Source organism: Terrapene carolina, unplaced genomic scaffold, assembly GCF_002925995.2.
Source record: "Terrapene carolina triunguis isolate 2854851 unplaced genomic scaffold, T_m_triunguis-2.0 Scaffold926, whole genome shotgun sequence".
In the NCBI taxonomy this organism is placed as follows: domain Eukaryota; kingdom Metazoa; phylum Chordata; order Testudines; family Emydidae; genus Terrapene; species Terrapene triunguis.
In genome coordinates this window covers 5,735,331-5,750,045 of record NW_020665277.1, presented here as the reverse complement: position 1 = coordinate 5,750,045, position 14,715 = coordinate 5,735,331, and the positions used below count along the sequence as shown (strand labels likewise).

Genomic DNA, 14,715 nt, shown 5'->3' with positions numbered 1-14,715 from the left:
CAGAGAACTGGAGCAGGGGCCTGACTGGCAATGGCAGGGAAGCCTGTCACAGGTTTCATGCTAACTGCTACTTGTTTCTCCCTGTACCCTCCTCCCGAAGGGCTCAATGCAGCTGGGAACAGAGTACCTTAAGAGCTCCCCACTTTGAGAGGAAAGAGCAGTACCAGACTGAAAGTGGCTCTGTGAGTAGCCAAGCCACTGCATTCTAGATATTCCAGCCACAGGGACTAGCCTCAGCTCCCCACTTCCTGCAGTACAGCCAGATCCATCCCCAGCCCCTAGAGGGCATGTGGATCTCATTGCACAATATCCACCCAGCCAGCTCCTCCTCTACTTAAAATGCCACAGTGGAATACATCTTCCAACCTGAGCCATGTACCAGGACACTAATGCCAGGGTCCATGTCCCAGCAGGAGCCATGCACTAGAGTGCTGGATTGATACCCCAGAGCTGCCTGCCCGCCCCACACCAGCAACCATGCACCCCAGCCTCCCTTCCAGGCATAGCAGGATCCACATAGCAGGCCATGGGCACCCAAGTCAAGATTCACACTCCCAGCCCCCACCCAGCGCAAGAGTTTCACATGTTGGAAACACTTTAGCAGCACAAAGGCAGCTCTCTCCTCTGTGGGAATTTGCAGCTGAGGCTGAGCGGCTCTCTGGGGACAAAGGGATTTCACAGGCACACACTCAGACGTCTCCCCCCTCCCCCTCCCTCCCAGCTTTTCCACTTCCTGTCACAGTAGCACCAGACCTATGGCTCAGAAACAAACACAAAGTGCTGGATTCTGGGAAGTGGGCCAGAGCATTCCAGAGTGGCCCATCCGCCAATCACCAGCCAGAACTCCCACTTCGCCCAGTGCAGCTCCCTGTCAGTGAAAATAGCCCTTCCCTCCCCACTGCACTGCCCCCCACCCACACCCCTCGGGCCAGCCTGAGATGAGGCCATTTCACAACAGGCATAGCAGGTGAAGAATCAGGGACTCTGGGGTTGGGGGCGGGGAGGAGGTTACAGATTTACAGTTCAGCTCAACAGCTCCTGCCACTGTGCCTACAGGGACTCCTTATGAGACAGCAGAGAAGATAAGCTAGTTAAAACCCCAGATCCCATACTCCAACCCCTCCTCCCACCATGGCTCTGGGTCAGAACCCTGTCCCATAGCAGCCTCAAAGCTCCTCGCCCCTTTTCCTCCTACAGCCTTGAAAAAAAAACATTTCCATCTCCCTACAGGTTAGGATGTCCCTTGCCTTCATTCCCTGCTCTCCCCACTCCTCAAAAGATGCTCAATGGAAAAGTCCACACAGCCTCTCTAGCACAGCTTTACAGCAAACAGAGGCCCCGCAAGTTCCTAGAGATAAGGCCTCTCCTATCAGCTGCACGGGAGCAAAGTCCCTCAGGGTGAGGAGGGCTGATCCCTGGTGACAACACAACACCGTACCAGTCAGGAGTGTGGCCTTTTCACACTGAGAGGAAGAGTGCAGCAGATGGGGAGGGCTAGCAGAGCCACAGCATCTAAGAGGGGATTTAGAGCAGACTCTTCTGCAGAGGACTCACATCTGTACCCACAACAGATGCTGCAATACTGGCAGCATATCACACTGGGAATACCAGTTAATGAGGGCTGTCTAGTTTAAGGGACATCTGCAGCTGAGGGACTGCGCCTGGACAAGCAGTGCCACCGGACAGCACGCACCAAGATGTCCCCATGGCACCAGCATCCCAAGACTATAGCTCTGCCAGTCACAACAGCCACCTAGCACTGCACCATGGGGACAATATGAGAAGTCTGAACAAAGCAGCCAGAAGGGAAAGTGATTGAGCTGGTGGGCAGATGCCAAAGTTACATGGACTTCACTCCTGCCCCATTCACCTGCCATCACTGGTCTTCAACCCTCCATGCTCCCCACATCTCACCTACTGGGTTCAGGCCACTTCCTCTTTGACAGCATGACACAGGGGAAACCACACAGCTATGGGGCAGAAGAAGGTGCTGCAGCACAGGAGTGCTAATCTGACCAAGTGTTGTAGCCTGTATGCGGAGGGCTACCCTGCATCTGGTATGCTGAGGGATCAGAGAACGCATGAAGGCACACAGGGAAATAGGATGAACCAGGAGTCGATTTGAAGGGGGCACTGCACAGCTTGCGATGCACTGGCAAACTCCCTCATAGAGTAAAGCTTCCAAAGCTCCTGTCCACCTTTAAGGTCCACATCAGACACCCAGAAGAGGGGTTTTGAATTACTGACGATCCTAAGCTAAATCAAAGAGATCCTAGAAGAACAGCAGTTGCAGGAATTGGAGCACATGTTTCTGCCACCATCCCACTGACTGAAGAATGATTGATCCTCTCAGAAAGCCCTGCAGTTTTACTTTCCATTTACAAACTTCAGTCACGGAGGGACACCCTCCACTGCTGAACAGCTAGAAAAATAAGACATTTTCAAAATTGATTTCTATCCATTCCCTCACCCAGACATGCACCTCCTCCTCTGAGCCCATCCCTCATCTCCCTCAAATGAAACCTTGCCAGTTAATTCACGGCGCTCCTGTTTCACCACTCTGAACAAACAGGCAGGTGGTTTAGAGAGGCTGAAGTCATGTTGTGTGTGGGAGTAGTGGGCAGGGAGTTGCCGAAATCAGTCTTATACAGCATTTCCAGGAAGGGGGAATCTGCACAGTGAGGTGGGAATCGCCTTCCACACAAACCATGCTGCTCTGCTTAATACAAGCAAGGGTTGCCAGATCTCTGCCTCTCCTTCCCCCACCCCTCATATTCAGGTATGCTCACAAGCTGACTCACAGCTCCAGTCACACAGGGTATCAGAAGATGGTACAAGAAACCTAGCTCAATTCAGCATGACCTCATCGGATGCCCCTTGTTCCAACTGTGTGTGCATGCATGCTCGGAGTCGGATTTAGAAATCCTGATGAAAGAAATGATTGGGTAAGGAAAGCAATTGGAGGAGCAGGATACGAGAGCCAAAGACTGAATCATCGCTAAAGGGGAAGATTCACTTCACCACTTGGAACAGTAACCACCTTCCCCTGGGGGTGTGGAGCTGTAGTGGGCACTCACAGCTCCTCACACCGTGGATGTACCACCAGATCTAACACCACCCGGGGTCCTCCTGAGACACACACACACACACACACACACACACACACCCCCTCCCATAGAGGAGAGGAAAAATAGAACTGTCTTGGTGAATATATCATCTGGCACAGTATTTGAGACCTGAGCTCACAATTACATGCAACTGACTGTGAGCAAGGAGGAGGACTGGAACAACAGGATGCCATAGGTCAGGATTAAAGTGCATCAGCAAACTGAGATGAGGGCAGAGGGAAGGAGACCTGCACAGCACCTGTCTATCCTATTCAAATAAAGACTGAATGGCATCATTATGGATGTTAGAGAACAAAAATACAATGCAAACAGGGTAGAGAGCTTCCCATCCCTTCAACAGCACTGGCACTGCCCTACCTCTACCTGCCCCAGGGCACACAGCAAAGCTGGAGGACTTCCATCATCCATGGGCCGCTGCTCTAGCACCTTTCCCCAGCACTGCATCTGTATATCCCCTCCCCCCTCCATCCCCTCCTCCTCCCCCCAACAGCTTTCCCTGCCCTCTGTGGAGGCAGAAGGGAAGGAAACCAGTATTTCCTGATCAGACAGGAAGTGACATTGTGTCTTTCCTTTCCCGCAAGGTTCTAAACACAAAGTCCTGCCAAGCGCTGCTCCCTGCATCCCCTGAAGTGCAGAGAGGAGACTCCCTGGAACCAATGGAAGAGAACGCCAGGCTTACCCACCCATTGCCCAGGCAGGCTATGCCCTCCCTTCCATAGGGCTGGAGACAGACATTGAACTATAAACCAAGGCTGCAACACAGACAGTGCCATCTCTGCCACAAGGTATCTGCACAAGGGGAGAAGGAGCGAGAGTGAACCCTTAATTCACCTACTATATCAGGTGCCAACAAAAAGATTCATCTCCTCACTAAACTTACCCAACTCTCCACCCGTCCCCTCAGAACAATGGGCAGCCAGCCCAGGCCACCTCCCCCTGCTGGAGAATGTCCCCTCTCCAAAGGGCATGCTAAATAGCCACCTTGCATTGCTAGAGCAGTGCACTCACACCTGAAACAGGAGTATCCGCTCTGGCACCATGCTCCCACATGGTTTTAGTGCCAGGGTATGGGTCAATGGAGTTACACTCCCCACTTGTGGATATGTCCCACTTCCACCCGCCACTGGCCTCCTTAAACCTCTCACTTTATTGAAGCTAAAAGAATCTTTCAGGTGTGCAGCCCCTCATGTCTATCCATCATTGATGCATGACCCCAATTTTGGGGACATCTCCCCCTTAACCTCACAAGCACCCCTTGGGGGGAGGCAGGAGAATTCCCACACTAGGCATTGAAGGAACTACTAGCGATGAAGCACTAGTTGTTGTAACCTGGGATGCTGATCAGCTGCTAGAAGTGAATGCCTAGGCTTGTTCCCAACAGCGTAAATCTGGGGAGCAAGAGCACAATGGAGACCCTCCTCCTTCCACCCTCTCTGCACCTGGCTTGTAGCCACATCTCCTGTTTTGCACACAGAGGTGAGCCCTTCTCAGCCTGGCCACAGAGCAGGTGTTTGTGGACCAGCAGAGTGGCCTTCCAAACAGGCCATTTACTGGAGACAGAAACAGGGCGAGGCTTCAGGGGAGGGAGAGAAGGTTTCCTGTTGGTCACTCTCTGATGTAATCTCCCAAGGACCACATCCAGTAACAGGACACTGGTAATTAAAGGGACAAGAGGGAGCGTTCAAAGGAGGTGGGGCTTGGGGTCCAAGACTGTTTCCACATCACAGAGGATCCCTCCAGGGAGTGGGCCCCTGATATGGGATTTTAGTTCATAAAAGGAAAAAAGTGTCACTCGCTTCACCCTCCCCCTTCCCCCCTAGACAAAAATCAACCTGCCTGACATCACATAGCTAGGTAGTAGCAGCAGCTTTGCATGCAGTAACACGCTCTGAGGAATGCACTCCTCCTACAGTGCAGGGGCATGCCAGAAACATGCAAACGAGATCAGTGAACTACTGATCTAGTGAAGGAAAGAGGCCTTTGCGGTTATGTATTTTCTCAGGTTGACGTGCACCTGCAGAAGTTATCCATACAGTGTTGTTTTGGCGGAGAGAACCTACTTTTCTCTTAGACAGAGAGCCTGTCCAACTAAGGAAAGGAGTAGGGATGGCGGTGGAGGAGAGGACAGGGTGTAGGGGTTCCCCACTTAAGGGTTCAATAGGAGACAAGAGTCTCATCAAGGAGCACCAAGATTTGTTTTGCCACCTGCATTGATTAGAGAGGCCCAAGGATTAGATAGAAAGCAGTGTGAGATGAGGTTGGTGAAGAATCCTCCCCAAGTTCTGGGGTTAGAGGCACTTTCCTGCTCCTATTCAGGATGGGAATTCAGTCTCCATGTTGTTAGTGTACTCCTGGGCCACACACAGCTCCTCTACTAGAGGCCACCTAAGCTCTTGGGGGTGGGGAAGGACACCACATGCTTCAGGAGCTGGTATGAATCTGTTCACAATAACTCTTCTGCAGTTGCAACAGCCACAAGAAGCAGAAGAGAAATCTGAAGGGAAGGAAGTGGGCAGAGAAGTGGTGTCCAGGCCACTTCTTCCCAACCCCCACTTTTATGAAATAGCTGCCTGCTGACAGAGCACACTAGGGAATGATATATGCCAGCAGGCGTCAGTCAGCATCTCATTCAGCTTCCAGATTCCTACAGCCAGGATTTGCTGGTGGAGGGAAGCCAGTGAACTTTGAGCAGGGTTTGCCACAATGGGCATTGCTTCTATTAAGGGTAGAGCAGCCAGGGCTGGGAAAGAAGAGATGGAGATAAGTCTTGTCCAAACGTGTTTAGCCAATGGACTGACACCAACATCCCCCATTTCCCATCCCAACCTGTGGGCTACCAAATTAAGTCCACTGGATACAGAAAAGCATGAAGCCAGAAGTGGTTTTTACCTACCCTGGAACATTAACAGCCATTTTAAAAGAGGTGCAAAAAACAGTCTCACTGCAGCTTTGGCAAATGCTGCTTGGTTTCCTAGTGTGCTACCTTCTCAAGGAAACCCCAGATATCCCTCCAATTCCCAAATTTTGCCAGACTGCTCTAGTTACTGGAGGAGAGGCTATTCTTTCCCTCCACTGGTATGTCCACCACATCATCTTCAAGGCTGTGCTACATCACCACTCCAGTCTTTGCTGCACAAGCAGCAATAGTTTCTGCACCACACAGGACGCATCTACACCAGCCATCATGGTGGAGGATATGGTTAATAGTTGTTTTTAAACAGCATGACAGTGTTGGAGCCAGATCTAAGACAACTGTAAGAGCAGGGAAGGGATACCTCCCATCATTCTTGCTCAGACAGATATACCCTTAGTTTGTAGGTCTACATACAAGTGCTTACAACAGCGCTGCTGTAGCACAGACACTTGCTACAGCAATGGAAGAGCCTCTTCCATCGCTGTAGTAAATCCACCACCTCGAAAGGCTGTTCTTCCATCAACCTAGTGGTGTCCACACTGGGGTTCAGGTCAGCTTAGCTACGGCTTCTCAGGAGGGGTGAATTTTTATACACACACGCACACCCACACCCACCAACTTAACTTGTAGGTTGAGACCAGGCCTAAGAGGTCAATGACCACGGTCACATTTGGCTTCCAGGGTTCACACCTGGAATTTCCACTGTGAGCATCAGGGTACAGACCTGTCCTTATTCCTTGCTCACAAGCAAGGGCAAGAGCACAGATGGCACCCCATTAAAAGCTCAAGTGTCTCTTCCTCTCTCCTGGCACACTGCCTGATAATTAAGCAGCAGAAGTAACCATTCTCTTCCTCTACAGCCACTCCCTCAGTTCCCTCCCTCTTTGTTGTGTGGTTTGATACAGACCACTAAATAAGAAGTGATATCACCAATGGGGAAATTCATCTCTTCCTTTAAGAGGAAGAGAAGATTTGATGACCATGTGGTGTCAATAACCACATCTAACCCCAGGCCTTGTCCCCACCCAAGACACAAGGGAACAAGAAACTTAGTAAATTCTTTGGTTAACAAGATCAGCAATTCTACTCAGGACAAGTCTCCCTGGCAGCAAAATCCAATAGAAACATCAACCATCTTCACTAAATCACTACTTGCAAGTGAATCACTGGAGGAAGAGGTCTGTTGGAGCCCTGGTTCCAATCCGGCTACAAGTTGGTAGTGGCTGAAAGTAGATACCATTGGTGGCCTGTGTGAAAACAGGTGGGAGTCAACCCATTTCCTAGTGAGAGAGGTATCCACACAAACTGGTGACCATTGCCCCAGGTGCTGTGGGTCTTCTAACCCAGGACCAGCTGGGCCAAGAGTTCCCCCTTCACATGTAGGGGGATTGTCCACGCTAGGCCCAGAATTGAGACACAAAGGCAGAAGCTTTTACTGCTATGCCAGGCCTGTGTCTGCTATGTGGATCCAGGAGACTTTGGTTATAAGGGGCTATAAATCCAGACTTTTTTCAAGAGCATTATGCTTACAGAAAACATTCTTGTCCTCCCAGCAACAGTTGATGTACCTCAGACAGTCAAGCCCTATGAAAGGTACAGAGGCGTTTCCCAGGACAACTAAGGCTACCCATTTTAGCCAACGGGTTTGAGTTTTATCATCCCATTAGCTAACATACCTGTACATTTATAAACCCAAACTGTTGGTTGATTCCACCTGTCACTGTTAGCAGTAGAGGCTGTTAAAGAAATTATATGGGAAAGGAGGTCATTTTCTTCCAGGATAAAGGCTCACTGAAGCCATCGAGCTTCACATCTGCTGATGCAGCCACAACTGGCACTTGTCCAAGGATCTTAACACTGAGTCAAACCTCACAACTCCTCCAAAGTAGGGAGCTACCCCTCTTTTACCAATTGTGCCTCAATTTCCCTTAGGGGAGACTGCACAAGCCAGAAATAAAACTCGAATCTCATGACTGAGCCCTGTCCTCTAGATCAATCTTCCTGAGCTCCACAGCTACTCCACCAAGGCCTAGCATCAGAGCCAGAAGGGAGACAGCTAGTCATACAACAGAAAACCCGCATGAATCGGGCAAAGTTGTCCAGCACACACCAAGCCAGCTGTTTTCCTCTTCCTACCCTTCCAGAAAGGCTCCTTATAAGATTTCAGCAAGAATGCATCGCACAAGGAAAGGTCAGTCATCTGCATGCACAGAGTCCCAACCAAGGTCAATCAGACATTGAGAGGACAAGGTTCAAAACTGCTTTTAAGCATATGAGCAAATAGTGTTTGTGACAGTCTCCCCTACTTTGCTATCTGCTTAGAATCAGGACTGTATGCAGGGCATACAGCATGCAGGCTTCCCCACTCTTCCTTCCAGTCCAGCTCCTATCTCACCCAACAGTTCTTTCAACGCACCTCAGTTCTGCCTTGCATCACCCTTTGCTATTCCAGACTTGTGCCTCTGAGCAGAAAGCCAAACCACAAAACCTGGTGTGACCAGCTAGGTTCACAACCATGTGCATTAGGGAGCAGGGGGTGAAATGAACAGGATGAGCCCCAAGTTCATCTTTGTGCCCAATTTGAATTTGAAAGTGGACCTGGAAACTAGAGTCTGCATCAGTTCTAATCCCCTGCTCCACCATAAATAGGCAAGCAGCAACTTCTTTGAGGAGCTGAAGGAAAGAACAATACAGAAAATGTAGAATCCTATAGTCAGAAGGGACTGGAATTCAAGACCCCCAGGACCTGCTCCCAGCTCTGACACCACCTCACCATGTGATTTTGCTGAAATCACTGTACTTCAAGTTTCTCCACCATAAATTTGGGACAACCATATTTTCTTGCCACTGAGGAAGGGCTGAGACTAAGGGTATGTCTACACTATGGGATTAATCCGAATTTATATAATTCGAATTTGTAAAACAGATTGTATAAAGTCGAATGTATGCAACCACACTAGCACATTAATTCGGCGGTGTGCATCCATGTACCGGGGCTAGCATCGATTTCTGGAGCGTTGCACTGTGGGTAGCTATCCCATAGTTCCCGCAGTCTCCTCTGCCCATTGGAATTCTGGGTTGAGATCCCAATGCCTGATGGGGCCAAAAACATTGTCGCGGGTGGTTCTGGGTATATCCTCCCCCCTCTCTAGTGTCTCTAAAATGCTTGGAGTGCCTCAGGTGGAAGACACTAGGGAAAGGCTAAGTATTATAACAGCCACATCTAGTCCTGTACCAAGTGATGAATGGGAAGCACAGAAAGGATCCAAGAATCCCCCCCCCCCCCCCCCCCCACACCAGTTGAGCTCAGTGGGGTGCCCAGTGATGCGCCATCCTATCAATAGCCAAAAACTATAAGCAAAGCAAGAGAGGGGGATGGAAGAAGCATTCAAGGCCTCTGTCCTACTATTAAGGCACCCACAGAATTCAAGATATTTAGACATGATCGAGCCTGAATGCTGAATCCTGACACCTCAGGGGACCCACAGACTCCTTCCTGGAGGGGAAGGATGGTCCTGTGGGTAGAGCACAAGCCTGGGATTTTGAAAACCAGGATTCAAGTCCCTGCTCTCCCAAAGACTTAGGAAGCGGAGGCACAGAGAGACTCTGTAAAATAGAGATAACAGCACTGTCCTACCTCACTGGGGCACTGGGGGGGGGGGAAGGAGGAAATGCATTGAAAACTGTAAGGTGCTCAGATATATGGCGATGGGGGCCATATAAATACCTAAGAGACAGAATCCCTTCAAGACTACTCCCCCTCCCCGCCCCCACAAAAAAAATATGACAGCCCCAATTCTATAAGAGAGCTTTGTAAGATAAGTGACAGCAGTCCCTCAGGACAAGAGGCACAGAAGGGGCAGGGTGGGGAGGGGAGAGATGCACTGCTATTTGACAAACATGCTGCCAATGAAAGCAGGAAAATAAATGAGGAGGAGTCCGGTGACACCTTAAAAACTAACAAACAGTCTTTAAGGTGCCACTGGACTCCCCATTGTTTTTGTGGATACAGATTAACAGGGCTACCCCTCTGACACGGCTGCTGTGGGACTATTCCTTTACTGGAGACATTTCAATGTCACTTGTTAGCCTGAGCCAGAGAAAAAGGTTTTTTTTTTTTTAATTATAAATAAAATAGCTGCTACATTACCAGGAGTCTGTTTTTTGGGGTGTTTTCTTGGGGGGTTTTTTTTGGGGGGGGGGAGAATAGATGGGCTCCACCCAGCAGTTTTGACCCTCCCTAGAGGCACAGTCCCTTTCCTGCAAGAACAAAGGAGGAGGCAAATTAGATAACAGGAGAGTCTAGGAAGAGATCTTTTTAGATCTGCCCAGGCCAGTTTTAGTCTAGTCTGCATAGGGTTCCTCACACACACCTAATCCCAATTCCCCAACTCTTTTCCCCCCTTCCACATGCCAAAATCTTAGGGAGGCATCACTAAAAAGATTTACAGTACACAACCTTGGGCCCGGATACACCCCACCCCCCAGGAAAGGCCTGCACACCCAAAAATACTCCCTGCTTCCAACACACATAAGCAACTTCCCTTACTCCAACACAAAGGGAACTATGTGGCAGGGGGAAAAGAGCAGGATACCATTTGCAACGCCAGCCACCCCTTACTCCAACATTAAACGCCTGTCCAAAGAGAGATGCAGTCTCTCTCCTGCTCCATGTGCCAATTGGGAGGTTGGCACAGAAAGGTAGCTTTTTTTGGGGGGGGGGGGGGGGGAGAGGGACAAGAGGTCAAGATTACATGCTTCACTCAAAGCACAGACACCCCAGAACCCAGCCAACGTAACTCCTAGCATGGGAGGAGAAGGATGAGGGGGTTAGACAATGCTGTAAGGCAATAAGCGAGCCCAAGGCCACACGCCAGGCCCTATGTACACTGTGCTACTGATAGGCCACAAAATTGATCATAGGAACAGGGTATTGCAATCAGCTTTGGGAGTGGGAAGTACTACAACCTACAAAGTCGCACCACTCCCAAGCCATTCTGAATCTACAGTGCCTGTGTTCTTTCCCCAGCTGTCAGAGCACTTCCTCTGGGCTCCCTGGCTGCCAAAGGCTACTACAGCCAACACCATGAGTTGTTCACAGCAGCTACCCTTTTACACCAACCTTTTATATCCAGATAGGAGGGGTACTAAATAGAACATGAGCCATCACTGAAACCCACAGACCATTTCCAAACCCTGCTCTAGCCACTCTCTAAATAGAACACCCTCTTTTCTTGCTCTGATGCACCCAAGACCAAAACTGGGGCGGGTGGAGAAGAGAGACAGGTGCTTAGATGCAGGACATGGGTCTTAACAAGTTTCCAGAAACAAGACTGCTTGCTGCTTTTTTCCCCCCCACTCGGAAAATTCCCCCAGGATCTCTGGCCACAAGAGTCTTAAGTCTAACATAAGGCATCACAATCTGTGCACAGCAAAGTGAAGGGAAGAGAAATTATGTTTTTAAAATTATGCTTAGGAGACAAATTAGACCTCTTATAATAATTTTAAACAGTAGCCCTCTCTGCCCCAGTTTGTTGCAATTAGTGCCGTATCGAATTCCAGGCTTTTGTTTTGTTTTGAATGGAGGAGTTAAGTTTAGAGATGACGACTCTCAGGACTAGAAACTAGCCCAACGTCCTGGTTCCCAACGAGCTGGCTACACAAGTACATTCTTAGCAGCGTCTAAAAACCCCAATCCTCACCACACTTCCAAGAGACTTAACATAAGAGCTTAAGGAAAGTTACAGGGAAACAACTTTAAAAAAAAAAGTACAACACAAGTCTGTTAGACTCGGAGTTCCTAAAGTACTGCTTCAAAATAAGTCTGCTTAAAGCCTTTTTTAATGTTGCTTTCTTCCCCAGTAAGTTTTAAAATAAGCAAAGTCTCGGGCGTAGACTATGGACCGGGTTTAGATAGAGGCTTTAAGACCAAGTCATTCCTCACCCACTTCAAATTGTTGATTAGAACTTCAAATCTGTGAAAAAGAGCCCCTTCCCAAATCTTTTTAACCTCCACTCCAAATTAAAGATTTAAAAAGAGGTTCTAACTCAACAGGATGGATTCTTTTTAGAAGACTAAGGAGAAAGGCCCCCACCCAACTGCACCTGGGGGGAAAAAATGGGATCCACCCAAGCAGAAAGTGTGGCTCTGGACATAAAGAATAGACCGCAACACTCCCAACCAGAATACAGCTTAATAAAAATACTTTATCAACTGCAAAACCTCCCTGCAACTCAGTTTCCCCAAAAGCTTTAAAATAAATATCTTAAAGGGCGCAAATAAAACCCAAACCCCACTTTCCAAACCCAATCACATTCCTCCCCCAGCCTGCACAGAAGACACCACACAAAAAACAACAGCTTCCCAACAACTCAGCCCAGGAGGAGTTGTTAGTTTGCAGCACAAAACGAACAAAAATCCAAATTGAACAACAAGAGGAGATGAATTTACCAACCTCCCCCCGCCCCCCAAAACCCACAAACAAAAAAAACCACACGATTCTTACCCTGGCTTTCTCCCTTCTCAGGAGCTGCACTCGCGAGATCTATAAGTTTGTTTCTCCTCCTTGTGGGTTTTTTAAAGTACCGGGGGAAGAAATAAAAGCAAAAATAAATAAAAAAGTTGTCAGTGTGGCTGTTCCTCTGCCCTATAACTTCCCTTCTAATCTCTCAGGGTGACAATGTCAGTCTCCAACAAAATTTCCCTCCGTGAGATCCTTTTTATGGTCTCTTTGCAAACACACACCCAAAACTCTAATGTGGACTTTTCCAACAAATTTCTAAAGGAAATGTAAGAGGCAAAACATTTGGCAAAAGCCTGCCAAAATGTGTTGGTTTAAAAAAAAAACAAAAAAAAACCAGCCAATGTAGTGATTTTTTTCCCTCTCCACCTCTTTCTCCTCTGGGATCTGCTGCTGCTTCTTCCTTTCTGGCTTTTTTGCCCCTCGCCTCCTCTTTCAGATCCAACACCTAAAATGGAAGTTGCACCCGACCCAGCCAAAGACAAGCTGGCGGGGATGATGGTAACAAACTCAGCTTTCCAACCAAGCCCAACGCCCAACCCCTCTTTCCCTAAGTGATGTCAGCTTCTGTGAAGCTCCAATGGGAAGCAGACATCAATGAGGGACCCGGCACTATCCAATAGAAAACTTTATTGTAGAAAATAAAAAAAAAATAAAAAAAGGAAAAAAGAAAAAAGGGGAAAAAAACAACAAAAGGAAGCGGGCAGAAATTAACTTGTTGGTGGGGTGGGGGGACAAAATATATTACAAAAATCAATTGCAAGAAAGAAGTTTAAAACAAGCTTGGCAGGCTGATAAATGTATTGATGTGATCTGCAATTCACAGTCCAATTTCTTTTGATCTGTATGTTTCTTTCTCCCACTCACCTCCTCTGCCTGTTTGCAAATGAGAATAAATATCTTCATTTTTATTTGTCTCCTGTGATTTTTATTGATATGTTTTCCATCTTTGCAAGTATCGTGAAATGGAGGAAGGACAATGGTACAAAAGATGTGTGGGGAAATATTTGGATCTGGGGAGAATTTCGGATTTGAAAATCAACCTTGATTCTGCTGTTTTTGTTTTAATGATATGAGCCCAGATTGCGGAGTTGCAATCAGCTCTTGTCTTATTTCAGTCAATGACTTTTGCTGGCAATTAAGCAAGTGAATTTAAAAGTCTAGAGTGGATAAGGAATTTACTTCCCTCCTTTTCTTCTCAAATCACTGAAGACAATAGCTCTTTTGCCTTGTATTACTAATTTAATCCAATTCACAGTTTGTAAATTCCAAACCACCAATCAAGAGAGAGAGACAAAAGCTTCAACAAGTTTTCTTTCATCACGGTCCTAAAGGATGTTTACTCTGATTATGTTTGCAAAAGAGTGATAACCTGGGAGGTATCTAGTGCTATTTGCTGCATCAGGTTAAGTGGGGGAGTTGCTGGGAGGGTGGTATTATCTGGATATTTCTATAAAAATAAGTTTTAAACAGAGTTTTTTTCTTTATTAGGCACTCAGTTTTCATTTGAGCAGGTACAAAGCTGGGGTGTGATGCTGGTCTCACTGAAATCAATGACAAAACTCTTATTGACTTCCGCTGGAGCAGCATCGGGCCTTGATATGCATGTTGTTGTTGATTCAAAATGTATGCCTGATGTGGAGGTGTTTGATACTCCAAAAGTTCCACATGCTAGAGCGCACATTGGCCCAGACCCTCACAGGTATTTAGGTGCCTAACTTCCATTGATTTCAATGAAAGTTAGGTGCCTAAATACTTTTGAGAAAGATCAGGCCATATATCTGAATCAGTGGGCAGATTGTACACATTTGTCATTTTAGAGCAAATTCTTTCATCCTGTTTTTTAAACCAAGGGCGTTCTCCACGTTCCCTTCTGAACCCTGTGGCACTGCTTTCTGCCAGAAATCCCCCATCAGTGCCAACTGGGATTCCAGAAGCAAGAGCTTCCTTGCAGTAGTGCCATATCAACACCCAGGGACCTGATACGCCTCTTGTTTTACCTCATCTTCACTGCAGTAGTGGTATAAAATTGGTATTAGTCAGAGGAGACTCAGGCCCCAGCAATATGAGCTTCCTCATAGCAGCGCCCTGTCCGTACCAGCTACTGCTCCTGCAGTGTGATCTTTTTCCTGTTAGTCTGGCTAAGGAACAC

At 47.9% G+C, this 14,715-nt stretch overlaps 1 protein-coding gene across 5 annotated transcripts in view; it reads right to left on the bottom strand.

Annotated features, from left to right (window-relative positions):
- The window catches only part of CTNND1 (catenin delta 1), a 55,688-nt gene extending 42,617 nt beyond the window's left edge, over window positions 1-13,071 (bottom strand). For 2 of the 5 annotated variants that reach the window (XM_026661154.2, XM_026661158.2), the window contains exons 1-2: window positions 12,933-13,071; window positions 12,549-12,607 (exon numbers count right to left, since the gene is read on the bottom strand). The gene's annotated coding sequence lies outside the window, so the exon portion shown is untranslated. Of the gene's footprint in view, window positions 1-12,548 lie in introns of all 5 variants that reach the window. The other 3 variants (XM_026661156.1, XM_026661157.1, XM_026661160.2) reach the window with 2 other exon arrangements.
- Window positions 13,072-14,715: the final 1,644 nt, after the last annotated feature.